The 27,765-nt window shown below is 42.4% G+C and overlaps 2 long non-coding RNA genes across 8 annotated transcripts in view; one reads left to right on the top strand and one right to left on the bottom strand.

Moving 5' to 3' along the window:
- Positions 1-27,765, bottom strand: part of LOC308481344 — a 56,355-nt gene that overhangs the window by 26,888 nt on the left and 1,702 nt on the right. For 5 of the 6 annotated variants that reach the window (XR_013988567.1, XR_013988568.1, XR_013988569.1 and 2 more), the window contains exons 2-3: positions 24,737-24,814; positions 13,211-13,360 (exon numbers count right to left, since the gene is read on the bottom strand). This is a non-coding gene — a long non-coding RNA (uncharacterized lncRNA). Of the gene's footprint in view, positions 1-13,210; positions 13,361-18,962; positions 19,065-24,736; positions 24,815-27,765 lie in introns of all 6 variants that reach the window. The other variant, XR_013988571.1, reaches the window with a different exon arrangement.
- On the top strand, positions 99-8,641 carry LOC308481387. Of its 2 annotated transcripts, XR_013988617.1 has the most exons (5): positions 99-811; positions 1,242-1,427; positions 2,180-2,286; positions 4,355-4,408; positions 8,553-8,641. It is a non-coding gene; the product is annotated as an uncharacterized lncRNA (long non-coding RNA). The 2 variants fall into 2 exon arrangements; XR_013988618.1 differs by lacking the exon at positions 1,242-1,427.

The raw sequence follows: 27,765 nt of genomic DNA on the forward strand, positions 1-27,765 counted from the left end.
TATGTGTGTGTGTGATATTTATATAATATTATATTATATTATATTATATTATATTATATTATATTATATTAGCCTGGGTCTTTCCCAGTCCTACCTGAAGATGCCAGGGATTGAACTTGGGACCTTCTGCATGCAAATCAGATGCTCTTCCACTAAGCTAAGGTCCTTCCCCACAACAGCTTGTGCCATACAATTCAAACTTCACAGGAACTGAAAGTGGCCAGTTGAGGACAAGTGGAATGGAATTCAAGCCATTACTGGAATTCTAATTTGAGACGACTCTAGAGAAGAACTTAACAGCTCTTTGCTTGTCCTCTTGGGCCTGACGCTTGACAGGAAATGAGCTTGAAAGGTTCAGAGGCAGGTCACAGAGCTCCTATCCCTGCCAGCTGCTCAGATGACCCTAGCAGTGTGTTTTGAGAAACCTGATACACTTGCTTATTATTAAAGCCTTTTTTCCTTGGAGAAGTCACGTCTAACGCTGGGTTCTACCAGACACATGGCTAGCCTATTACATCCTCCCCCCCCCCCCACATTCTTCTCCAATGACACTTGTTATATGACCTAAGACTAGAACAACGTGAAAAATCCCGTGTTGCAACGCAAGGCTGAATGTGCGAGGATCATCTTGTTTACAGGAATGCTCCCGCCTTGTTTGCCTTGCAGCATTTGTTGTGCCAATCCTTCAGACCACCTCCCCTGAGGAACCAAAACCAGAGCTGGAAATTCCTGATGTCTGAGATCCTGAATTCTGGAAGGCACAATTAAGCAGGGAAATAGTGTCCAAGGCGGAGCTGATGAAATGTGGAAGGTACAAATTTGAGTGGACACAGTACTTTGTATTCCAGTTCACTGTTTAAAAGTGTCCTACATACTTATGCTCCGTTCTAAACAGGTGATTTTGCTGGCAGTGGTATTTCTTAGAAGCAGGAAACATATCAAATCAGATTGCCTTATGCAGATTCTTTTTTTCCTTTTGGCAAGGATGCCAAATAAATATTACTGCACACAGTACTTTCCCCCCCTAGAAAATAGGTGCTGGTACACACCAAAAAGTTGCTACAGTAGGTGCCACACTTTTTAGCAACAAAAAGAGGTGCCAGTACTGAGAACCCTTGAGTACCCCTGACAGGAAAGCACTGGTTGCACGCTACCCTAATAAAAAGTGTGATGGGGTTCAGTTTCCTTGGAATGAGGGTCAGCGGACTGTGGTGGCTTTATGATGTATTGTTTATTTACAGATATATACAACCTGACCCTATGATGGAAGAGCTCACAGGATCAATGCCCCAATAAGGTTTTGCATCTCCCATAGCCACAGCCTTGGATTCAAGCAGACGTAAAGCATGCCTCTCACTCTCAATCTTCTGCCGGCTCCTAGCCCAGCTGTCTCACACAACTGCATTATCCTTCTAACTACCAGCCAGGTGAAGGACAGGGCACACCCATTTGCTCTCCGACACAGCTACTTCCTTTGTTACCCTAACGGCCCATACTTAGGGGCCATTAACTTATCAAGAAACTTGCCTGGCTCCTTCAACAATGCAATCTCAGAACACTATGTTCTTAAATTAAGGTTGTATGTGCACCAGCACGTGTCCCACTAGAACAAGGGGAATATTATAAGAGCAGCCCTGTATGATTAGGCCAAAGCTCCACCTAGTTCAGCATCCTGTTTCCAACAGTGGACAGCTCTGCCTTCAACAAGCATCCAAGTAAGAAGACATGAAAGTGACAGCCCTCCCCAATTGCTTCCTCCTCCCCAGATTGATATTCAGAGACATACTTGGTTTGGCCATCACCACTGATAGTCATAGCTCTCCTCCCCCTGAATTTGTTTGCATGCACAGGTAATATCTCTGCAATGTTCACCCACTGGATATGAGAATATTTCCGCCCCCCACAATGTGCAACTAGAGCTACAGAAGCAGCACAGAATCAGAGTGTATAGACAGTGCCAGAAACATGCCATGGATTTATTTTAACTACATATTTAAATATTATTTTGCTGATTTTATTTTTCTTTGTTAGATTTGTTCATTTTCCTACCCTTTCCAGTTTAGCCCTTGGCTTTTCATGAGGTGCCAAAGCATTGTACATGAAGATTATGTTGCACATGTATGACTCTGTATTCATGTTGTTGTTCTTTAATTTCTTCCAACTCATGGCTGTCTTGTAGGGACCCCAGCTTACCTTGCAGATGCCTCCAGATCCCTCAAAGGCCCCAGCACATTATTCAGCATTCTTATGACTCTTCTGCACACCTCTAGTGTTTTTCCTCTAAGGGTAAGAGTTGTGTTTGTTGATTTACACTTATATAATTATCAATTGCTGTTTGTGTGTTACTTCCAAAAAACCGAATAAGCTTTTAAAGAAAGAAATAATTTAAGCTTGTTGAAATGTTCATATGCTGAATTCAACCAAAGTGTAACTTATTATTATTTTTAACCAGCAAAGTAACCCTTATCTGCTTTTTTTTGTCCCTGTAGAATACAGCAAATATGTCGTTTTATATTAACTACAGCAAATGGCTGGTAGAGACTGCTCACTGGTCATTAAAAAGAAGGAAGAAAGAGCAGAGGAACCATTGCCAGTTTGGCAGTGGGGAATGCAGAGATAGCCCCTGCAGGCATTATGCATTTCCCTGGTAGAAGAACCACCAGTGGCTCCCAAATTGTGAATCCACACACTAATTCTGTGACCTTCCCACCCAGTGATGAAAGCAGCAACAGTGACACTGACTCACAGTAGTTGTGTGATAGTTGTGTGATTAAGCCACAGCCTGTGGAGAAGAGGGCCAGAGTCATATGCTTTTATAGTGAGCTATGGTGTGTGTTCCTGATGCAAATACATTAGATGCTCCAGTTCAGATTTTGCTAATGATAGAGCATAGCTTTCATAGTTCTGGGGGATTTTCTTCTTCAGGTTAACATGGGGTGGAGGGTATTTCTAGACTAGGGAGAGAACCACAGACCTTGATGCTGAATATGGCCCCTCTATCTGGCTCGTGGGACCCAGTGCACCAGTCCTGCTTTGCACTTTCCTTGGGTGTTTTTGCCTGTCTGGCATGTGTTCTTGAACAGTGATGATGTCTCTTACTTGCTTGGATGTAGATATCTGCCTGTGTGTGCTTGTACACACATTGCACACATGTGTACACACATTAATCTCCAAATTTTATATGGGCGGAATAAGGCCTACTGTACAAAGGTAAGAGTCACATCCATTGTCCCACTCATTTTTTCCTCTAGCCCCAACCACTACTGGCACACAGCCCAGAAGGTACCCCCATGAGGTACCATAAGCTTCCGCCCCTGTTCTAGAACAAAGATCCAAAAAATCCTAAAGAATGATATGAACTAATGCCAGTGTACTGGAAGAAGCAAAGATCACTAGTGTCCAAGCAATGATTCTTCAACATCAACTTCATGGGACTGGTCATGTTGTGCAGATGGCTGATTATCATCTTCCAAAGCAACTACTCTATTTCGAACTTAAAAATGGAAAGTGTAATGTTGGTGGTCAACAAGAGAGATTTAAAGGCTCTCTCAAGGCAAATCTTTTAAAAATGTAATATAAACACCAACAATTGGAAAACACTGGCATGCGAGCTCTATTGGAGAACAGCCTGTACCAAAGGTGGTCATGGACTTTGAAGATGCTCAAATTCAGGACGAAAGGGAGAAACGTGCTAAGAAGAAGGCACGTTTGGTAAACCCTCAGCGCGATCAACTCCCACCCGAAAACCTACATCCCCACTGTGGAAGGACATGTGGATCCAGAACTGGCCTCCACAGTCACTTATAGACTCACTGTTAAAACCGTGTTCCTGGAAGACAATCTTACTCAGCTACGAGTGATCGTCAAAGAAGAAGAAGAGGATTATTAGAAGTTTTAACATTAAACAGACATCTCTTAATAACAATAAAAAGCCAGAGAAATGTTGATTTGGGAGAGTCTCTAAAATTCCCTCACAGATGTTCTTCAAATCCTGGTCTCTCAACCTCCACAGGCACACAACTAAGGGAATATAAAACACTGTGCTTCAGGATTTCAAGCCAGTATTAAACTATTCTTAAAATCCTTATTTGGAGTCTTGTTTGCCAAATCTAACACCTCATGGCGGTTGCATTCCTCTGCAGCTGACCCAGGCACTGAAACCTGTGGAATTTTGTCAGAGGCTTGGAGTAAATGACGATGCATCTTTGCCATGGCACTGCCACAAATATATGTCTATTAAATTTTTTTACTGAGATTAGCATAGGGTAGACGTAAGAGTCCTTTCAGGCAGGGGTTTATTGTGGAATTGTTGCTCCTCATGCCCACAAGTTTCTTCTTGTTGTTGTTTTTGCAGTGTCCACATGACATCATCATCAAAATACTGGCCCCTTACTGCTGCAAAAATATGGTAAGTAAAAATAACTCTTTACACAAATCTGCAACCACTGCTGGTGTGGAAACACATTTGCACAAGAGAATAGCAAGGAATATAATGACTGGGAAAAATGAGATGTGTAGAAATGTGCATACAGAAAAACTGCATCTGAATGAGCCAATTGTGATGGAAGGTTTCCATCTGGAAGCTCCCTTAGTATAGGCAGAAGTCTGAAGAGTGACTTCATGGGGAAAGTGCTCACTTTGTAAGGTCAATATATCAAGCTGGGAAATATCCCAGGGAAAGATCCATGAAAGCGTAAGTATTGATGTGGAGAGCTACATCTTAACTAAATGTAGCAACCACTAGACACCCATCTATTTTCATCTTTCATTATATGAGTCCATTCCACAGCCCCTGCAGAAGAGATTCTGTTGGATAAAGCATAATACCATAGCCAGTGAGGTGGTGTTAACAGAAGCCAAAATTGTCATTCATTGTATCAATAATTTTAGTTCTCTTCCACAGTCTTGTGGAGAGAGAGAGAGAACATTTTGCATGGGGATTCTGATTCTAGCCGCCACACAAGTTGGTGGAACATGCATAAGCCTATTACACCCTCATTCTGCCCTCTTCTGGGTCCTAAAGGCCCCGCGCATCAGCAGTCACACATCAATTGGATGTGCACAAAATGGTCACCATCTGTATATATGGTGGTCAGCAAAGATGGAAATAGTTATGAGCACAGCCAGAAAAAAAATGAAAGTATTGAGGAAGCGGGCATGGAAAGGGAGTATCATAAAGGGGCAAATGATCTGCCCACCCAAAAGCCCACTGAAACAAGTCATCTATGACCCTGAGCAGTTTGGAACCTGACCTACCCCCAATTTATTGGATTATCCCCATATCAGGTAAACCCAAATTTACAAAGCGAAAAACATTGAGATTGTGTTGTTGGAGTTAACTCCATGCAGACTAAACAAATAAACTGGGGATGCAGACAACTGCAAACACCATAAAATCCCATGTAGACAAGCCCATGGTTAGGTGAGCCTCAATTTCTCTTGGGTTCTCTGCAAAGGCATGTGGCTCTCCATTTCATTAATTGAATGGTTAATCAGAATCACCAGCTTCTTGACCAGTGACACCCCACCCTGGGCCAGCCTCTTATTTTGAAGGTTGGGCTGTCCTGCAATGCTACTTGAACTAGTCTCTCATAATCACAAGTAGCATTCTGCATCTGGTGCAATCCACCCTAGAAAGGGCACTTTTCAGGTCAGGAAAAGAATGGAGCACAGAAGGTGGGTCTGGCTTTGTGGTAGAATCAGCTCCACAGGGAAGCTGCCCTTTTTTAAAGTCACATTTGAATAGAAGAACGATATGTAGCAAGGAAACAGGACCTGGAATAAATAAGCACAAAGCACATTTCCTAGAAAAATGTGTTTAAGTACAGGTTGTAATCTTACGTGTGGTCTGACCTTTAAAGTTAGAGCACCCATGGTGGAAGAAGAAAATAATCTAACTGACCAAGGAAGAGTACAATAATTGCACAATAAATTACCTATATGTTAGGAAGGATTCTTCCTAAGAGGACAAGCTGCCCCAATCCCACAAGGAATGAAAAAAGCTTAGGTTATGTTGTTTCTTCTTGCCAAAGCAACAAAAGGAGCTAAACAAAAATGCAAACTATTTTAATTGATCCCGCCTGGCTCCCTGGGGGATGATGTGTTCCTCGGCTTGCAGACAACAGAACCAAGGAAGTTGTCCCATATTCATCTGCCGATTGTCTACTCAGAAACATGGAATGCACTGAGCACTAGCAAAAATGAGATCAGAGATTGGCTTGGAAGCATCTGAAGACAAATGCCTGCAAACTGGAGTCTCATACAGTAGTGCAGAGGCCAGGGAATCTCATTTTACTGTGGATTAGCTCTTTAAATCAATTGCTTTTCTTTTTCTTTATGAAGTGTTAGCTATGTGTATGTCATTGTGCACGCATTAGAAAAACCAGAAGAAAACTAATGCACGTGAGGGCTCCCAAGATGATGGAAGGAGGCCAAAGGAACAGGAATGAAGAAAATAACAAATCAATTATTATTTCCAAGTATTTGCACATGCTCAAAGATTAATACTTTTACAGCAAGTTAGAGCAGCTGTAATGGACATTATAGAACAGGCTGCACAACCAGTGATCCAAGCATGGATTGTGAGGTGTTTAGCAACCCCCACTTCCATGTTTGCAGTCCTAGGCAGGCAGCAAAAAGCATAAAGTTTATCACGCCCCTTGTATGCCACAACCTATGCAAGTCTATTCTATAGAGCAGGGGTGGCTTTCCAGATGTTGTTGAATTCCAGCTTCCATCATCCCTGACTATTAGCCATGCTGGCTGGAGCTAATGGGAGTTGGAGTGCAATCACTTTTAATTATTTATATAGTTAAATACAATAATCAAGTACTAGGCTGTTAAAAATACTAGTGCTTAACAAAAAGATGTAGTTCAATAAAACTGTATACCGTTATTATTAATAATTACCCTCCTATCCTATACAATCTACTGCTAGTATGCCCTGCTATCCTATACAATGGAAGATGCACTCTTCCATTGTCTCCTGAGACAGACGGGTGCCAATTATGGTATCTTTTCCTATACATATTCCAATAGTTAAATAGCCTCACTCTGTCTAATAGTAGGACCAATGCTGCCAACAAAGTCCAGCCTTTATTTGCTGAAAATGATCTAACTGGGAATTAGCATCCTCAAACATTTTGCAAACCTGTAATAAGGGATTGGTCCCTACTAAAGACTGGAAAGCCAAACTCAAGCAAAGCTTGAAACACAGAGGAAGTGAGAAAGGAAGCTTGTGGGTATTTGTTTCTTCTCCCTCTCCCTCCACCCCACTAAAGCCAAGAAATAAAGAGAACTAGCTTTAGCCAGGTTGTGTTACTGAGGGCTCACCCAGACTTCTTTTCATGCCACATCTCTAAGCACAGGTCTGCGGAAAACCCTAATTGCCGTTTGTTCCATTTCAGTGTTAAGGAGCAGGTTTTCACATGGGAAATGCCAGGAAGGAGCTCTCAGACATGGCACTTTAAAGTGCAGGTCTGTGCCTAGAAAGTGGGGCAAAAGGTACATGTGGATCAGGGTGTTCACACCCCCTATTCCTTGAGTCCTGAGGAGTCAATTCATAGTAACCAGCAAAGTTAAGATGGTAATTCCCTACCTCAGATGCTTCAGAGATTATTGGAATGGCATCTTGTTCCTCATGTTGCTGCTTGAGGCCAATGAGCAATATAAAAGCCAGACAGGATTTCTGTGAAACTTAACTGCAAAATGTGGACTCCTGTCCAATCAGCAGACACACTGTCTTCCGCAGGAGTAGATAACAGGAGTACTCACTCTTTTCTGCTGGGTCTTCCTTCCCCAAGAGCAGGTAATAGGAGCAATATAATCACATGAAGAGCAGAATAACTCACTGTCCACCAGCAGTAGATGGGAATGATTCCTTACATCCTGCTAGGGACTGACTGATGCTTAACCATGGCTGATAAGTGCTCTTTTCATGCCCGCATATGTGATCACTGTACATAGCATGGCTGATGGCCAGGGAGGGAACATCACTGGGTCCCATTGTACATGCATGCATTGGAAAATGTCTCCAATTTATGGGATGTTCATGCACTTGCTGAAAGTGCATTTTCCTACTCTCTTCTTTGGGCGAGGAACTGCTTTCTTCCCAGGTGTGCAGCTTGATGCTCACTGAATAAGGGACCAGAAGTAGCATTTCTGAACATGAATAGCCTGCATTGTGGAGAAAACAGCTACACATGCAACATGGCTCTAAATGTGTTCATTTAGAAGCATATTCAGGATTTAAGCCTGTGGATTGAGTAGACCAAGACATTTTGTCTGTACAGCAGCTGGCACATTGGTGTGTTAAATAAATATTAAGTAGTTATAACTGTGTTCCCTTCATCTGCTTGGAATCCAGAATATTTCTTTTCTATGGCTCTAGAACTGGGGGAGATGTTGCTTTCTGCATTCATTTCACACATGGAAGTTTTTTGTTCTCCAGCCTGAGCCTTGTTTTAAGCAGTTAATCATAATCATTTTTTCCTGTTTTGTTTGTTTAGCTACAGGATGTTTAAGATTCCTCTCTTCTTTTGCCCTTTCTGCAGCTGCTCTTATTGTTTTGCCTGTGTCTCCGCTGTCTTGCGATAGCTTTCTAGGCATTTCACAACAGGATGAAGATCAACACCCCCCCCCCAAAAAATAAAGATTTTTGTTGTTTAGTTGTTTAGTCATGTCCAACTCTTTGTGACCCCATGGACCAGAGCACGCCAGGCACTCCTGTCTTCCACTGCCTCCCACAGCTTGGTCAGACTCACATTGGTAGCTTCGAGAACACTGTCCAACCATCTCGTCCTCTTGTCGTCCCCTTCTCCTTGTGCCCTTCATCTTTCCCAACATCAGGGTCTTTTCCAGGGAGTCTTCTCTTCTCATGAGGTGGCCAAAATATTGGAGCCTCAGCTTCAGGATCTGTCTTTCCAGTGAGCACTCAGGGCTGATTTCCTTAAGAATGGATAGGTTTGATCTTCTTGCAGTCCATAGGACTCTCAAGAGTCTTCTCCAACACCATAATTCAAAAGCATCAATTCTTCGGCGATCAGCCTTCTTTATGGTCCAGCTTTCACTTCCATACATCACTACTGGGAAAACCATAGCTTTAACTATGCGGACCTTTGTTGCCAAGGTGATGTCTCTGCTTTTTAAGATGCTGTCTAGGTTTGTCATTGCTTTTCTCCCAAGAAGCAGGTGAAAATAAAGATTAGAAAATGGCAAAACAATGAGGGAGGAATCACAATAAACTAGATTCATTTCTGAGATTGGAAGTCCTCTCTTGACTCTTCTTTTTTTTTTTTTAATTGGGTTTTATAAACAAGAATAATGTTATACAAACAAGTTTACCAAGTTTTCTCATGTCATTTGTATGTCAGAAAGACAGCATAATAAATGTGGAAAAATATCTACATCATATGTTTTATTATTAGTGGCCAGTGTATAAGCTCTTGGTTTATGGTCCAGCAGCTCTATAAGGCTACCTATCAAAGTGTTAAGCTGAACCATTTCCTTGAGAAATAACTAAGCACAAAACTGGACGTTCAGCAAAGACCCAGATTCAGGAACTCAGATTGCTACAAACAGTCTAAAGAAATAGAAGGGGAGGACATACTTTGGGGGGGGGGGCAGAAAGTGTGTCTGGCTCTGTTTCCCCCACCTTTGCTTTACAGGATATGTTTCAGATGTCACAGACAGATCAGTTTCAGGCAATTGACGAATAACCAGTCATCTCTCAACCAAATGTGGTCTGGACCAACTAGCCAATTGGCCTTTCCTGGAATGAAAAAACAACAATGCTCTCTCTTTTTTTGCCAGGGTCGGGAGAGAGATGCAGGCCTTTGGCAGCATAAAAAATGTACCCTGCTCTGCCTCCTTCCATACATGTTTTTTTCCACCTGATAGCAGATAGTAAAATGGTACTGAAGCCTTTTTGTGTTGAAGCTGTGCAAACACATACACATGTGCTACAAAAAACAAACAAATGAGCACAGCAACCAGAGTGCCATCAGAAAACAGCATGGAGGATGAATTTGAAACAAGCATAGCAAATCTTCTTTGTCTTATATTTTAGATTGTTCCAGTGCTATTTTTCTAACACCTCCCTTTTTCTCTTATAATGGCAATGGTGCCCACCTGAGAAGTGCCAGAAATGAGTTCCGGCGAGTCCCTGCTGGAAAAAAGCCCTGGATTAATTCATGAAACAAGTAAATGTAATTATGCATCGGTAAGAGACCATGTAAAAGGTCCTTTCTGACCAAAAGGTGGCAGTGTTGCTCTCCCCTCTAACTCTAGGCAAGGAGGAATGTCAAAATGTCACTATCTAGTTATATAAATATACTTTTCAGACCTACAATAAGGGTATTATGACTTTTTCATGCAATCAGCATTATACTTTTTTAAATCTGAGCATGATTTGAATTCAAAAGTGGCAGTAGGAAAATATCCTAGTCAACACATACAAGCCACTATGCAATTTATCATTTACTGTCTGCTGCTATTTGCCAACTCCCCTAAAACCGGCTTTTGGGGGGGTGGTATTTATGGAATTTGTTGTGTGGCACTCTGCAAGAGAATAGCTTACTGAAGAATGATTCAGTTGAAACAATATTTTCTCTAATTAGGAAGTAAGAACATGTTGGCTTTTGCAGTAATTACTGTGCATTCTTTATCAATTATTCCTTGGAAAATCAGATTGCGACCACTGTACCCTGAAATAATATTTTCAAAGTAGGATGAATCAGGGTGTTGAATCATGAGCTAAAACATCTCTTGTATGATCTAAAACATCTCTTGGATAAATCACAAGACTTGCTCAAGGTGCCAAAAACAACAGAAATGGCATCATGACATTTACAAAAATGAGAAAGCCCTGATTTCCAAACACCTAATCCTATGCAAACTTTCTAAAGTTAGCAAGGCAAAGTTCAACAGAGAAGTAGGGCTCATTTCACCCCCCTGTCAAATGCTGAAGGTTACAGTTTCACACAATCCCAAACCAGCTTTGGCCTTTCCTTCTAATCCAGAATTATCTCCACCTAGAATGTTTCCCCTTTCATTTGTATAGTCTTGGTTGCCTCCCTTTAAGCCTTAGTTTCCTGTTTATTAGCTGCCTGCCATGCAAAAGCAGCAGAGAATCTGGAAGCAGCAATCCCTGTGCTCACTTAGTGCCATGTGAATGGATGCTTTGAATATATCCACATGGCTTTTCAAGACATGTCTGTGTGTTATGCCAACATGCACCAGCCTCTGAAATAGTGCATATGATATGCCATATGATGGCTGAGCACACAGAGGGTCCTCCTATGCCACTCTGCCCCTGAGCTCCCCCACAACCCCCCATGCAGGTTCTCATAGCTGAGCCAAGATAAGCCGCTTGACTTTCCAAAGATGGCTGACCTCTCATCAACACAACACATCAGCCATCTTCATCCCTCGGCATAGGAATGATTTTTACTACATCACCTTATCTGGAAAAGTTTTGCATTACTTGCGTCTCTGCTGGCTCCCCCCCCCCCCAAAAAAAACCTGTACTGCTTCTGGGCTCTTCCTAGAAGTTTGAGAGCTTTTCTATACATACATTATGCAGAAAGAAAGGGTACAATTCCCAGCTCCATCACCATACTGCAGGTAAGGAGGTCATGTTTTCTACAATAAACAAGGGAGTGGTTTGTTGCAGAACTTTCAATCATGTGCTATATGGAAGAAGTGTGTGTGATTGTTTGAACGTGTTTGCAAGGGTGAAAATTAGAAAACGTGTCATCCACCTTCAGCCTGAAGTTGTACTGGCCATATTTGTACCTCCTTCTTCCGTGTAATGTGTAGTAGACCAGATGTGTGGCTCTCTTAGGTGCCAGAGGTTCTTTCCGTTTGTAGACTCTGTGCTTGTTGCTTAATTCATAGCACGTTTTAGCCACCGCTGACACCATGTCACTTTAAATAGTCTGGCTTTTTTAGATGTTTTATTTCTACTGCCTCTGCCTCTATAAACATGATTGTTTTCTCCTGATGAAATCAAGTGCTTCTCAGACAGGAAGTGTTCCCATTCCACTATGGGTTCATTGTGACCTCTCTTTGCAGCCTATTTTCCAAGTCATCAAAACAACTTTAAAAGATGCATGTGAAACAAGTTTCTTTTAAACTTTTCCCAAAGCACAGTTCTCTGTAAAATCCGCATGTGGGTATCCTGACAGTTGGTGACTGTGGTGGGCTGATGCACACAACCAGTTTGCCCAATAGAAAAGAATGCTGACCTTCCCCCCCCCCAAAAAAAATAGTCAAAATGTAATGTTATTAATTGGCCTTAAATCTAGCTATATATACACTCTGAACGAGGTACGGTAATACCCCTGCTGAATCATTATTGTATTTATGAGGATGAGGAACCGAACCCTTGGCTTAGCTCCTTTGTGTGCCAAGGCAGAATTTTTATATACAAGGCCAGTAGTAATAAATATGTTATTATTTTTCAAAAAAGAAACTCTAATAATACAGCTGTTGGGGAAGGTGATCACAATGATGATGTTTGTGACACGGCCAATGTGTTTAGTAGCTGGAGTTTATATAGGGAAGGAGGAGTCACCTATCATCACATCATTTATCAGGCTGTTTATTGCCTTGGGTGACACATGTGCTTGTTTAGTTAGCACTGGTGTGCAGCCTAGATTATTTCTTTGGCTCTGGCTCTAGAGCAGAAAAAGCAAAATGTCTCAATTTTCAAAATAACCATATGGAGTAACTAAGGCCCAGGTGTATGTGGTGTTTACACACACCCATACATGTATGTGTGTATTTTAAGTCCTATTTCCCTTGTTTTATTGCTTTTCTTTATCTTTCTAATGTTCATAGGAGTTTACTACAGCAATGTACAGAGAGATGCACAGTTGCTTTTTTGATTGATTAGCTCTATCTCATTTCTTGTTGGTTGAATCCATTGGTTCATTATTTTTTTTGCTAAGGAACAGCAAAAAACAATCTTGCCCCATCTTCCATGGGAAAGCCCTTAAGATATTTTAAAATGGCTATCATTTCACCTCTCAGTCTTCTCCAGACTAAACAGACCCAACTCCCTTAACCAGGAGCAACACATTTCCCCAGAACTGTCATATGGTTTTGTGTGAAGGTAATAAATGCCACTTAAGAGTGCTGCTGTTTGAGTAATGGGCAATAAGAAATCTCTTCCACATTCATTTGCATAGGAAATAAAAGGATGCTATACCGTGTCAAACTTGTCTCTTCTGGAAGTTCCTTGTATAACTCTTCTATGATAGCTAAGTCTTTCTGCTAAGGCCACATCCCACACAGCATTAAACCAGAGCCATGGGTCTTTCTGATTGATTTTTCCATTGCTGGGCTATCACCAGGCATGCTGCAGTCAGGGAAAAAAACAACCATTAATACTTTAAAATCCTTAAGACAACTTGAGGTAAAGTCCAGTGTGAGGAGTGTTAATGCTGGATTAGGCTGCAGGGGTTGTTTAGTGGTAACAGAAATAGCCGTGAAAACATTGATCCAAAATTTTTGTACAATAATACATTCCAACTATACATGCATATCACATCCAGTCTTCCCACAGCTTTTTCAACACAGAACTTTAGCTAGTCTTATCGATGTCCAATAGCACTGAAAAAAATTGAATCAACTAAAAACAAATAAAATATCCTAGGTGACAGGAATAGTAATTAGCAATATATTTTGTTCCCTGACAGCAAACACATTTTTCCTGATTTACTAAACTGCAGAGAATGCTTTGATTTCCTTGGTTCTGTCTTTACCGGAACATCAGTAATCATAACTTTTCTTCTGTAAGGTACTAAATAGTGGCAAATCCTTACAATTCCTATGTAGCTGTCATTTTAAGTACACTCACTTGGGAGTCCCAAATGAAAGCAGTAGGGCTTACTTTTGAGGAAATCTGCATAGGATTGGGCCTTGCATTTTGTAGGTCCCTGGCAATTTTCACAGAGCATTTGTCACCTTTCCCTGAAATATATTTTTGTCTGAAAGAATATGCTAAAAGGGTGGGGAACCTTTTTGGCCAGGTGTATGTCCCCACCCCTTATATTCAATACCGGAACGACATATCCTCTTGAAGTGAAAAATGGCATCCAGCTACTTGTGTGTCTGCAAGGCATCACCACAAATGGTGGGTGGGGCAGATTTGGGAAGTAACCCTACCCTGGATCATCTGTTCATGGCATTAAGGGATTTTCAATGAACGAATCTAGCTCTACCAAAAGCCAGATCTGAAGAGAGATTTTGTGTGTGTGTGTTTTCCAACCCAGAATCTCTGAGGGCACTTAGTGGAGAGGCAGAAGCAACAGCAAAACATGCATATTAGAAAATACTGCTGTCCTGACCCAGCAAGGGCAGAAGTTCAGACTCCCAGGATTTATACCAGGCCTGGCCAATCCATAGGCTACACACTGCCTGCCAATTGCAGTGAGTGATCTTGCATACCCCTATTTCACTCTGCGCCTGAAGATGACTCTGAGGTCTGAGAGCACAGTCCCAGGAAGTTGTCACTACGCTATATCCCAGCCTCCAGCATGCTATGGAGTCTCACCCCAGAGTTCCCATGTTAGCTTCAGCAGTGAAGGAGCAGCAGTTTGACAGGAAGAAATTAAGCAGGCACTGCTTTTCCTGGCATGCACATAAATTGAGGGAGAAACCTTCACCTGCTTAATTTCTGTGTGTCAGGCTGCTGTTATAAAGGCATAGCTGCAGAGCCAGTAAAAAAAAGTTGGCAACCCCATATGGGATGAAGGGGGGAAGGTGAAATGCACAAGCCAAAGCCTGGGAATGTCTGACAAAGGGTGCCTGAAATTAAACAGATCTGGGAAATTCCATCCCTTGACGTCCCGCAAAGGAAAAACAAAAAACAAAATAAAATACAAAGATCATATCATAATTAAACTGGTAAAAGGGGAGCAAAGAGCAATTCTGCTGGAGTTTGGCACTTTAGTTGGTGTTTTTGCAACATATTAGGAGCACTTCCACGTTGGTGTTGTACTGTATTGTCTTCTGAAAAAAGAATACAAAATGGAGCAGGGGTATTTGTGACATACTAAGTGGTATTGAGTTCAAGTTGCATCAAGCAATAGGAAACAACAATAGGAAAAGAACGTTTTGGGGCTTTTCAGTTTACAGAATAAAAGGAAGTAAAACCAGGGCATGATAGTAGTTTATCAAATGATTCATGGTGGGGGGAAAGTGGGTAGAAAACCATTTTTCTTCCTCTCTCATAATACTAGGAGTGGTAGTCAACTAAATTCTACTCAGAGCAGACCCATTTAAATCAATGAACCTAAATTAGTCATGCCCATTAACCTGAATGGGTCCACTCTGGGTAGGATTCATGGTGAGTACCACCCTAGGACTCCAGGCCTTGCAGCTGAAAGATTGAGAATGATGCAGCTTAGTGGCAGAGCATCTGCTTTGCATGCAGATTTCCCCAAGTTCAGTCATCTACAGGTATGACTGGGAGTGTCCCCTGCCTGAAACCCTGGACAGGCACAGCCGGTCAGTGCAGACAATACTGAGTTAGATAGACGGACCAATGGCCTGACTCAGTATAAGGCAGCTTAACATGTTCCTAATGTTGGAAGATTCAGGATACACGAAAGGAAGTACTTTTCCATCGAAGGACTCCACCAAGCACTATTTAAAATATTGGAAGAACATTACAAGCACTTTCTCTATTCTTGGCCAGGAGAGTATGTGTGACTTTTATGATCCATATTAGTCATGAGCCTGAAACTTTGATTTGAAACTTTCCTCATTATCCAGATTCTAGAATAAAAAAATATTTGGGCCCTAATCCAGAGGACTGCAGGAACAGTGGACAGCTTCATCGGTGCTCAGCGCATGTGGAGAAACAGTGCAGATCGCAGAGTGTCAAGATGCAAAGGGATCCCTGAAGCATAAACCATGGAGCAATGCAGCTCATCTCCGCTGGGTCTTGCCCCCATGAAGCAGTTGCCGAGACTGAAGATCCTCGCCTCCTCAGAGCTGCCTAGGTCCTCTCCTCTCTAGGGTTTTTTCTAAGCAGTCTGAGACTGCACCTGCACAAAGCTAACTTCGCAGACTCTTTATGCCTCTCCTGGTTCTGGGAGACAAAGGGACAGAGGAGCTTGTTGCAGCAGGAGAGGGAGGCACCGATGCCTCTTCCCCAGCTGAACTCATCTCTGCCTCTTAGCCTCCCTTTTCTCTTGGACCAGCCAGTGTGGTGTAGTGGTTAAGAGCGGTAGTCTCGTAATCTGGTGAACTGGGTTCGCGTCTCTGCTCCTCCACATGCAGCTGCTAGTGTGACCTTGGGCTAGTCACACTTCTTTGAAGTCTCTCAGCCTCACTCACCTCACAGAGTGTTTGTTGTGGGGGAGGAAGGGAAAGGAGAATGTTAGCCGCTTTGAGACCCCTTAGGGATATCAAATCCAAACTCTTCTTCTTCTTGATTTTAGATTTCTCTCTGCCACAGACTCTCTGAGCTCACTAAATCCTGTTACCTCTTCAGCTTCTGACACCTCATCCTCCCAGTCTTCTTCCTCTTTTCCCTGTGACCACTCATCTTTCTCCCACCAACAATCCCTGGGCTCTGAGCCTTCGTCCAACTAGTCCATGGCTCCATACCCTTCTGAATCCCTCTAAAGAGCCCATCATGATGTTGATAAATCCTCCAGAGATTAGGGAAACCCTACCTTTACAATTTATAGCCCTTTCTTTGTATGGATGTCATTGTGTTCATTTAATGTATATTATTGCAAACTCAATAAAAATAGATCTGTGCTTTGAGTTATAAGGTACTGAACTGCTCCAAAATGGCATCCAGAAGACTGAATGGAGGAAGAGGTCGCAGTTCAGATCCTGCAGTCCTATGGGAGATCTTACGGGGCAGTCACAATCATGAGTAACCAACTCATCACAATGAGTAAGCCACAGTGTGCTAAAACACTGTCAACTAGCATTGCTAGTTGTGATGCGTTTTCAGTCTAAAAAATTATCTGAGGATTGTATGAGTTTAAACTTGACCAAAGCTGAGCATTTAACTCCATGCTTCATTTGCACCCAAGAGCCACCAATAAGGCTCTTCTATCACTACATATAATATTCTGCACTGCCCCATCCACCTCCAGTGAGAGAGCATGCCAAATACCGCAACATGCAAGTACTGCTTTATAAGCAATATTTGCTTTAATATACTGTATCTGCTTAACTTCTGGGAGAGTTACAACTGCTGGAGATGGTATAGAGCAGCCTCAGAGAGGTGAACACGGAAACATGGTATATCACTGCCATACCTTGAGAGATCCCATGACAAATGCACCCACTCCTTATATTAAAGGAGCTTGTGAAAGGCGCCCTGCCCACCACAAGGCCATCTTAAGAAACAAGAGGCTCCTGGAGGTTTCCCCATTTTCTTTCCCTTCATTAAAAAAAGTGTGTGTATTGGGACAACCCAATACAGAGGAGAGCTGGAATTCGTTCTTGGCTTTGTCGGGGCTGAATGCTCAAGAGAGCAACTGCGAAGCATTCCCTGCTGTCAGGCCGAGTGTGCACATCGTCCAGAGCATTATTGGGGTCAGCAGAACTGCTCTCAGCATGAAAGAGGAAGCCTCCACGTGGCAGCATCTTGCGTCACTGCAGGGCCTGTTTGTCCAATTGCACATTCCAGTGTACGGCTGGCTGGTGGTGGTACACATAGGACTCTGGAGTTCTAATTAGTCTTACTGTGTTTATCATAAATAATTCCATGTCAAGCCATGATGACATCTGTTTTACAAAGCCAAACTACACACATACAATATAGCATATATTATAACTCATTCTACATTTTGGGACCTGTCAACAGTTTTGGAGGAAGAGTTTAGCAGTTTTACATCAGGGATAACAACAAAATGTTGGCACTGACCCCCAAATAGATGCAATAAATGTTGTTGATTTTAACCAGATATTATATGTATCAGTTGGCCACAGTATTAGGAAGCGTCCTTGGCAGTTTATAGCAGCAAGACAATGACGCTAGTGGTAATCTGCCAAAAACTATATTCTAGCTCTTCTTCTTATCTGGTAAATCAGTTAATGCTTTCAGCGTTTGCTTGTGATATTCAAGTTTATACTAGTTTGGTTACGTGCAAGCTCATCCACTTCATTCCACATGTGATCCCCATATGAAATGTACATCTGAACCAACAACCTTTTTATTGTGCTATGGCTACCAAAGCTACTTGGGAGGACTGGCATCAGGATTCAGTGTTATCAGGCACCTGCCAGGACTCCCAACCCAGCTGGAGGGTTGACTTGCAATGGCCTAGAACCCCTTGGTCCTCCTCTATGTGGTTGCTCCCTGTCACCCACATTCTTCAAGCAAGCAGAAAGAGGACGACAATAACTCACAGGGACCTCTGCATACCTTGTCCTCTCTGAGGGGTCCAGAGGTAAACAAATGGACAGGGGCAACAGCAGTGAGCTGAAGGAGGGCCTACTGAGAGCATCTTGTCCAAGTGCCCCCCCCCAAAAGTCCTGGAACCAAGCCCTGCCACTTTGACACTGTAGAGAAAAGGTGAGGAAACTGTGGCCCTCCAGATGTTGTTGGTCTCCAAACTCCCATCAATTTGAGCCAGCATGACCAAGAATCAAGAGTGATGGGGGCTGTACTCCAGCAAGATCTGAGGAGCCACAAGCTCCCCATCCCTGATGCAGAGCCTGTATCTTTTCCATGGTTCTGAGGGCCCTTCTGTCCAGAGACCCCCTCAAGGGGTTTCCTTAAGAACTGAGGGAAGGAAATGCAGCCCTCCTTTCTTCCACAACATACCTAACAAGGAAATCCAGCTGCTTCTGCAAAAGAGCAATAACAACTGCTGCTCCTTTCCCTCTTGTCCTTTGCTATCACTGCAGCCTGCCTTCATCTCACAGTGGAGCTTTGTCCCAGAAGGAGAAGTGAAGACAGGAGGAAGTGAAGCAGATACACCTACCTATGCTCCACCTCTGGGCCCAATCCCATGGCAGCAGGTGGCAAGCAGATAGTGGCACTGGCAAGGATCAGCAGCCTACTACCATCTGGAAGGACCACAGGTCTGTGGAAGAACACATACTCTGTATAAGAAGAGGTCCCCAGGTCCAATCCCTAGCATGTTCAGATAGGACTGGGAAAGACCCCTGCCTAGAACCTTGGAGAGAAGCTGCCAGTCAGTGAAGACAATCCTGAACTAGATGGACTAATGGTCTGGCGTTGTATAAGGCAATTTTCTATGTTCCATGATGGTGCCTGGGATCAGAGGCTAAGGTCAGGCAGCAGCACTTGGTCCTCCAGTGCCAAGACCCTAGTAGTATCCACATTCTCTGGGCATGAACCAGACTTGCAATGAAGTTGTGGGACCTTTGAGGGGCACCAGGCAATGCTGCCAGCCACATCTTACATGTGCTGAAATTTCAGCAGTAGCAAGTGGTGCCCTTTCTAATTCCAGAATTCATTCTAGGCCAAGCATTAATAGCAAGATTCAGATAGTCCAGTCAGCAGCTGCCCCTGTCAGTATCTGCTCTCCCCACAGTCCAGGTGCTTGCCCCTTCTGATCATTGATGCCAAGTCTGTGAATGAGCATCACCCAGCTGTTTTGCCACTGGGTTCACATTCCAGCCAAGAACGATTTCTATACTGAGACTGAGGCCACATTAACACCATGCATCTAAAGCACTAAGCTACCACTTTAAACAGTCATGGTTTCTGCCAAAGAATTCTGGCAGCTGACGTATGTCAAGGGTGCTGATAGTTGTTAGGAGACCCCCATTCCTCTCCCAAAGCTACATTTCCCAGAGTGATTTAACAACTCAATTTAACTCTCTTCACAGGGAACTCTGGCAAATGTAGCCCTTTGAAGAAACTAAGGATCTAAATATCCTACCTTCCTAAAACATTTGGACTTTAAATAAATTAAGCAGCACCACTTTTCACCATTTGACAGAACATACATACATATATAATTTTATTTATATCCCACCTTCCCATAGTTCAAACCAGGCTCAAGGCTGCTTATGACATGAAAAAATACATAACTACAACATAACAAAATTAGTCATAAACAATAAATAAAACATAAAAATACACAATCAAACTCAACAATTTCCACATAAATCACAACAAGATCTATAATAAAGATGCAAAAACCAACAGCAACAACTGCCCCACAAACAACACCCCAGCCCAATAGTCTGTTCAGCAGCCTCAGCTTTTGGAGCTGGAGTCAGGCAGGGCCCCACCCTCCCAGGCCAGGCGGCAAAAGGCCTGCAAGGCAGAGATCAGGTCTTCCAGGACTCACAGACAATATATGGCCTCACAGCCAACACAAGTCATGAAGTAAACTAGTGGAGACCAGCAAACACAACAAAAGTATCTGTGGTGGAGGCAAGGTTGTGTTGAATAAAGGTGAAACAACTGATCAACAAAGTGACCCTGCATCGTTCACTAGAGCAGGGAGGAGGAACCTGTGGTGCTAGATGTTGTGGCACTCCAATTCCCAACACTGATCAGCCAGCATGGCCAAGGTCAGGGACGATGGAAGTTGTAGCCCAGCAAGCTTCCCACCCCTGCACTGCAGACTGCCCAGTCCCTTTTCTCCAGGATCTGTTTTCTAGTGTAATGGCTATGGATGGGACATTGAAGATCCTTGACACCCATTTGATTCACCCACCTTGAAGTGCTGCTTTCCAGTCTGATGCCAAGCAAACTCACTCATTCCACTCTTTTTAACTCAACATTACTAGGCAGCTCAAGGCTCACATAAATGAGTTTTCATTGCTTAAGAATGGTTGTTGTAAGAAGAGAAGTTTAGGAATGCAAAGAACATTGTATCAGAGACTACCAGATGTGGAATACCGCCCCCCCCCTCCAAGCAGCATGTTTTCAAAACCTTAAATGTGATCTTGTGAGGGTATCTCCTGATTACCTTAATTCTGACTGCTGTGTTTTTCAGTCTCAGACTCATGCATTTTGAGAACACATGGTTGTCAACACCAAGGATTAGTATGTTGAAAGGAAACTTAGACCATGTCTTGAAATCATTCTGTTTCTCAGCCAGAATTCAATTTCCCCCTCCATTGTCTGTTTCTCTCTTGGAATTACCTCAAGCCACTTGTTTTGCATTATCCTGCATGATGTGCAATGTAAATAAAGAGCTTGTTTGTGACTACCAGAGAATTCCAAGATTCAGCCTTATCTTTCATTCCAGACATTTATCCTTAGATGACTTTTCTCCTTTCCTCTCTGCACTTCAGCATGTGAGGAAGGATAGGGCAAAGACCGTCTTTGCACTGACACAGCATTTAATCCTTATACACATTTTCCACTATCCCATTTAGGGTGAACTGTTTTACAACAGTGTGGTACAGTGGGAAAAAGAGGTAATTTTATTCTAGGCTGAATCAACATCATTTGTTGTTGTTGTTTAGTTGATTAGTCGTGTCCGACTCTTCATGACCCCATGGACTAGAGCATGCCAGGCACTCCTGTCTTCCACTGCCTCCCGCAGTTTGGTCAAACTCATGCTGGTAGCTTCGAGAACACTGTCCAACCATCTCGTCCTCTGTCGTCCCCTTATCCTTGTGTCCTCAATCTTTCCCAACACCAGGGTCTTTTCCAGGGAGTCTTCTCTTCTCATGAGGTGGCCAAAGTATTAGAGCCTCAGCTTCAGGATCTGTCCTTCCAGTGAGCACACAGGACTGATTTCCTTAAGAATGGATAGGTTTGAACTTCTTGCAGTCCTTGGGACTCTCAAGAGTCTCCTCCAGCACCATAATTCAAAAGCATCAATTCTTTGGCAATCAGCCTTCTTTATGGTCCATCTCTCGCTTCCATACATCACTACTGGGAAAACCATAGCTTTAACTATACGGACCTTTGTCGGCAAAGTGATGTCTCTGCTTTTTAGGATGCTGTCTAGGTTTGTCATTGCTTTTCTCCCAAGAAGCAGGCGTCTTTTAATTTCGTGACTACTGTCACCATCTGCAGTGATCCATAGAACCCAAGAAAGTAAAATCTCTCACTGCCTACATTTCTTCCCCTTCTATTTGCCAGGAGGGGATGGGACCAGTGTTCATGATCTCAGTTTTTTTGATGTTGAGCTTCAGATCATATTTTGTGCTCTCCTCTTTCACCCTCATTAAAAGGTTCTTTAATTCCTCCTCACTTTCTGCCATCAAGGTTGTGTCATCTGCATATCCGAGGTTGTTGATATTTCTTCTAGCAATCTTAATTCCGGCTTGGGATTCATCCAGTCCAGCCTTTTGCATGATGAATTCTGCATATAAGTTAAATAAGCAGGGAGACAATATACAGCCTTGTCGTACTCCTTTCCCAATTTTGAACCAATCAGTTGTTCCATATCCAGTTCTAACTGTAGCTTCTTGTCCTACATAGAGATTTCTCAGGAGACAGATGAGGTGATCAGGCACTCCCATTTCTTTAAGAACATCAACATCATAGTGCCCTGATAAAGGGAAGTAATAGTATGGCTCTATTCTGCTTTGATCATGTCTAGTTCTGAGCATCACAATTTAAGAAGGATATTGACAACCTGGAATGTGTGAAAAGGAGGATAACCAAGATGATAAAGGGCGTTATGAGGAACAATTGAGTGAACTAAGTATGCTTAGCCTGGAATAGAGGAGACTGAAAGTAGATATGATAACCTTATTCTAATATCGAAAGCACTTTCCCATGGAAGATGAAGCAAGATTGTTTTCTCCTGCTCCACAGGCTAGGACCTGAAACATTGAATTCAAATTACTAGAAAGGAGACAGTGGAACAAGCTCCCACAAGAGGTGGTGGTAGACTCTCCTTCCTTGAAGTTTATGAAGCAGAGGTTGGAAGGCCTTCTGTCCTTTATGATCTAGTTGAGATTCCTGCATTACAGGGAGTTAGATGACTCTCAAGGTCCCTTCCAACACTATGATGATTCTCTGATCTAAAGTTTAAGTAGGGAATATATTTTCTTGCAGTTAATTATTTTCGTTTTGGCCCTTAATTCCATGGTTTAGTACTTTACAATATCTCAGAATTTTACTATGAATTATGTTGGGAAATGACTGAGGACACAATCTTAACCCCACTTACCTATGAGTAGGCACCACTGAATTCTGTATTCTGAGGAGACATGTTTAGGATTGCACTGTAAGTTGTTTCCATCTACTGTTTTATAGTACTCTCTCTGACCTCTGCAGTTCTTCTTATCATTATAATTTGTCTAGTTAACTTAACAAATTCATCTCACATGATTTTTTTGTTCTTCCTTTTTTGACATATTGATGTGTGGATTTGCTTATTCCCCATAAAAATTAAAATGGCAATTAACATATGTCTGTGTGGATCCCTCAGTGACAATGAAGCTTAAAATAAAAAGAATGTGATATGCAAACTTCAAAGCAACTGAAATGAAAGAGACTTCAGTTTACAGATTGTTTATGGTGCCCTTTAAATATTATTTTCTGTTGCACAAAGACTGCTTATCATGGGGGGGGGCTGGGGGGGTAGGAAATGCTGACATCACTGTCAGCCTCAGCCAGTCACAGTGGCTGGTGGGATTGTCCTCCAAAAAAATTCAAATTCAAATGGGCCTATCATGGCCCTCAAGCGGGGACTGTGTTCTGGCGACAGACCTGGTGGAGCCACTCCTCACTCAGGATGAGTGCTGCAAGTATGTGGCACAGTTGGAATCAGATGTCCCACCTTTCCACTCTGTATGTTGTTGGCTCTGCCAAGAGGTAGGTAGGCAGTGCATGTGTATGGCCGGCTGTGGAATTAATCGGTCTAATTTTGGGGTCAGGGAGGAAGTTGCCTGCAGACCAATTGACCAATTGACCCTGTCTGGGATGGAGGGGTATGCCTTGCACACAACAACTTTCACAACTTTTATTGGGGAAAGGGTATTGAGTTGGAACCTTAATCTAAGCTGTGGGTGCCCCACCCCCTGATCCAGGATCAAATTCAGGGTACCTGGTAAAGGGGTCCAAGGGTAGGGTTCTGCCCAAAAGCCCATACAGGGGCTAATGGGTCATATAACACCCCCAAATGGCGACCTGGTGGAATCATCCTATTTGATTTGCATCACAGAGGGATATTTAACTCCATGATCAATACTGAGGTAGTTATCAGCCAGTGACCAGGTTGGCTAATTGAGGATATATACTGAATGCCTATGCCAAAGCCAACTTACATATCAATACTGTTGTGACTATTTCAATCCCAAGCCAGTGTCATGTCATTTCTTGCTGCTTCTACATCTCCAGTCAACTCCTGGATGACCCCCAGCCTGCTGCACATGGGAATCAATCACATGGCTCTTTCTCACAGAATGAGCACTCCACTGAAAGGGGAAAGGGGGAATTCCTTTTGTATTCCAATTTTGTAGGAAAGACACACACAACCAGCCCCCAGCGGAATCTTGGGGTCACAAAGGAAGATCTCACAGCCATGTGTGAGCAGCTCATGTATAAGCAGCTTCCATGAGACCAGGAGAAAGTGAATCATAAGTAGAAAAGAAGTAAGTCAATAATGTCTGGCAAAACAGGAGGCTCCTTTCATCTCAAGTTAAATGACTGTATATGTTAAGCACCGTTTTATTTTATTTAATATTTGTGTGCCACTTTTCAAGTAACAAAGCTTAGTTCAAAGTTGTTCACAACAGTAACAGGTCATCCACATTTTATAAATATCAAACACATATTACATTCAATATAATTTAACTGATGGCTCACCAGACAAATTGATGTACACCTGTCAAGCGTGGTAGCCCAGAAGGGGGCTCAATAAATTAATCTATTTCTGCAGTCTGCCTGGAATGACAAAAAGGAAGGAACAAGAAGGAAGAGCTTGTGGGTTGCATGATGTGGCTTACTGAGTTGCAAGTTTTACAAGTCTAATGTAAACAATAGCAGGGTTGTTTAGCCAGGTAGCCATATTCTTCTACCCACAGACACAAAAATCAGCTGGAACTGGGTAATTTGGAGCAAAATGGCTAGCTAGAGGAGAAATACCTAAGCATACACATACTCTCTTATTCTTTATCTTTGACTTGCAGTTGATCAAGACTGCTGAGTTTTTTTTAAAATCGGGGAAACGAACAGGCAGCTGGTGCTTAAGCTTGTCCCTTGGGATAAGTTCTTATTGAAGAAGAAGCTTATCCTTCTCTCTCTCTCTCTCTCTCTCTCTCTCACACACACACACACACACACACTCCCTAAACATATGTCAGGGTAGCCTACAATTTTTTGCTCTGGCATCTAATTTTCTAGGTGCAGCAATGGTACTCAATCATGTGAGTTCTCCTCTGCAGTTTGGAGTGGCACAGCCCAGACACAGGTTTATTACCTCGACAAGAAATAGGACTGGTCACTGCTAACCTTGGTTGGACTAGGACCAGTATGCTTGAAATATAGTCCTCCTTCCTTGCTCTGAGGTCAGATTAAGAATTGAATGCTGCAACACTACATATGGGCATTCAACAGATACTTCACTTTTTCCATGACCCACTGCAGGTCAAAGGAGAACGGAATATGGAAAAGCAGTATCCTCTGAGGCATTTGAGAAAAGTCACATAATCATTCCTCTGCTTGGTCTTAGGCTTTTGGCACAATCTTATAAAATTAATTCAGACAATCCAGTGTTTATTCTCTTGAAGTTAGGATGGCAGTGTTTCCCTACCTAAGGGAAAGAAACATTCCTCAGCCTCCACATCATACTTTGTAGTTATAGTGAATGGTTTCTACGATAGGACATTTTGTAGGTGAAGATGGAATACATCACAGCGAAATTTTTCAAGGTAAAACTTTTGGAGCCAATCATATTCCAGTCGCTTAGTGTTGAAATGTATGGGATTGAAGTAAATGAATTAAAAAATGAAATTGGATTCTGAACTTTACCTAGGGGTCGCTTTGGGATGGTTGCTAGACAGAAAATAATATCTTGGCTTTCTGGCAGCCCAGCTGTGAGGGAGAGTGCACTATTCATCAGAATGCAATTTGTCCAAGAAAGTACGTTCCAAGTCCTAATCAATTAAGATGAAGTCTTACTGGACAATGTTCAGGCAGACTACTCAAGAAAACTAAACCCACAAGTCTCGGTGGAAAAGACACAAGATAAGCTTAGCTTACACTGGAATGTTTGCATCTATAACGCAAACAGCTTGCGTGACACAGGATAGCATGTTTCAAGCTACAGAAGGAATGCCCCTCCTTCCTCAGAGAGAAGCACTCAAAAGTCTAGCACAGCAGCTAGTTTGCTACCTGAAACAAAATTTTGTTAAGATCTCTGTACGTGCTGGTTTCTATAAGGATTGCTCTACACACACACACACACACACACACACACACATACACACGTTCCTTAAAACAGATAAGACCATTGATATTTTTCACTAGGTTGCTCAAAAGGAAAAGGTATATATGAATGCCAGAAAGTTAATTGCAAGGATTACTCCTTATTTTCTATTTTCTTATTTCCTATTTTATTGCCCTGGTGCTAGTGTTCAGTTAAAGCTAGCCAGCATGTTAAATTGCAGCAGGACTATGTCTAGGCTTGAGGCTGTCCTGGACAAAATGGCCTCACTGAGACCCCTCCCCACCCCCCAGATAGATCTTGGCCCAGGAGTGACACAGATGGGAATGCTGAGCCTACACAGCTGGACTTGCTGGCACTGCCGTTTTGATTTAATTTCAGAGTGTGGAAGATGTACACATAAGCCACAAACAATATTAAATGAGAAATCAAAGCACAATATATGTGTGGGTATTAGGATACAATGGTTACATGGAAAAATCAACTTTGTTAAAACATCTAGTTTTAATCCTTGCTATTATGTGCATGGATTGGTATGTAAGATATTAATTTTAATCTTACAATTAATTAACTACAATTAATTAATTAACAATTAATTAACTACAATTAACTATCATTTCTGAACCCTAAACAGGCCTGCCTAAGCTCCACTAGCCTCTAACTATATTCCTAGCTGTCCTAACCTTATAGCATATTAAAGAGAAGAACACTAGCTGCCAGTTCCAGAGTGGAATTTCAGGGAACAGGCTCCTGTGGTGTTAGAAGCTCATTTACTTCCCCCCTTAGCAGAGAACAATTTGGTGTCCAGGATATAAGATCCACTGAGGAACATCTAAGTAGAAAATTAGTTCAAGGAAACACTAAACAAAAATGTTCCAAAATAAAATAGTACATCCTGAACCCCTCCCACGAATATATAAAATGTAATGAGGAAGAAGAAAAGAAATCTGAAAAAAATAAATCTTTTCAAAGCTGTCCATATCATGAACATCAGGAAAAATCTAGCTCTGTGTAAAAATCACAAGGAATTTTTTTGCTAAGGTAGAAATAAAATTTCCTGAAACAAGTTTTTAAAAGTCTGTACAAAATGTATGTGGAAAACTCAACACAGTAAAGCCTGTCTCAAGGCAAAGTTTTGACAAGCATCAAGAATGCAATCCAAAAGGAACATTTTCTTCTTACTGTGTGCATTCCAGAAAAGAGATATAGTACAGCACAAAAAAAAGATGGGGGGGGGGGAGAGCTGCTTGTGTGAAATAGAGATGATCCTAATATGGAGCCTAGAGAAGAATGGTCTAAGACCTCTCTCAGCTCCCCAAGATCCCAGAAAGCTTTTCCTGCTTGCTAATTGGTTCCCTTCATTTCTCATTTGTTTACAACCAAAATTTGGTTCTCTGTTGGTAAATGACTGGTCACCAGGCCGAAAGTTCATCATGCTACTTCTGTTTAC

The sequence above is a fragment of the Podarcis pityusensis genome (genome assembly GCF_964106645.2).
Source record: "Podarcis pityusensis genome assembly, chromosome: 1".
NCBI classification, from domain to species: domain Eukaryota; kingdom Metazoa; phylum Chordata; class Lepidosauria; order Squamata; family Lacertidae; genus Podarcis; species Podarcis pityusensis.